The 1,080-nt window shown below is 36.4% G+C and overlaps 1 protein-coding gene across 4 annotated transcripts in view; it reads left to right on the forward strand.

The window, feature by feature from the left end:
- The window catches only part of LOC112142000 (SON DNA and RNA binding protein), a 19,627-nt gene that overhangs the window by 16,401 nt on the left and 2,146 nt on the right, over positions 1 to 1,080 (forward strand). The window lies entirely within an intron of this gene.

A 1,080-nucleotide genomic window follows, 5' to 3' on the forward strand; every position in this document is an offset into this window, starting at 1 on the left:
CCAGGGAGTAATTCAGTGTAGAACCGCCACTGACTAAAAGTACATTTATAAAGCTTTGAAAACATAATATAGCTATGAAACAAGTCATATAGCATTACCTGTGATAATGCTAGGGGGAATGCTGTAAGCTGAATTTGCTAATGAAGATGCTAGTGGTGATAGCTGAAGATGCTGAAGCTGATGGCTAAAAACGCAGAAGCTGATAGCTGAAAACGCTGAAGCTGAAAACGCTGAAGCTGAAAACGCTGAAGCTGATAGCTGAAGCTGATAGCTGAAGCTGATAGCTGAAAACACTGAAGCTGAAAACACTGAAGCTGATAGCTGAAAACGCTAAAGCTGATAGCTGAAAACACTGAAGCTGAAAACACTGAAGCTGATAGCTGAAAACACTGAAGCTGAAGCTGAAAACGCTGAAGCTGATAGCTGATGGCTAATAGCTGAAAACGCTGAAGCTGATAGCTGAAAACGCTGAAGCTGAAAACGCTGAAGCTGATAGCTGAAAACGCTGAAGCTGATAGCTGAAAACGCTGAAGCTGAAAACGCTGAAGCTGATTGCTGAAAACGCTGATAGCTGAAAACGCTGAAGCTGATGGCTTCAGCAAACAAACTTAACCAAAGCAGCTAGCATTTAGCTGTATATAATAGCTGAATTTCAAAATAGCCAAAAAATTGAAAAACAGCCAAAATTAGTCAAAACAGCTAGCATGTAGCTGAAATATTAGCTAAACTCCAAAACAGCCAAAACAAACCCATAAATTTGCCAAAATAGTTAGCATGTAAATATTAGCCTAACTCCATAACAGCCTTAAAAACTTAAAAAAAAACGCTTAAATTAGCCAAAATAGCTAGCTAGCTAGCATGTAGCTAAAATATTTGCTAAACTTCATAATGGCGTAAAATACTTGAAAAAAGCCTAAATTTCTTAAAAAATAAAATATATAAAAAATAAATAAAAAATAAAAAAGCCTAAATTAGCCAAAACAGCTAACATGTAGCTGAAATACACTGAATGATCTAAACTCCAAAAGAGTCTAAAAACTTAGTACTTGCAAAAATAGTCAAAAAGCTAGCAGAATGTCA

The sequence above is a fragment of the Oryzias melastigma genome, linkage group LG2 (assembly GCF_002922805.2).
Source record: "Oryzias melastigma strain HK-1 linkage group LG2, ASM292280v2, whole genome shotgun sequence".
Classification (NCBI taxonomy): domain Eukaryota; kingdom Metazoa; phylum Chordata; class Actinopteri; order Beloniformes; family Adrianichthyidae; genus Oryzias; species Oryzias melastigma.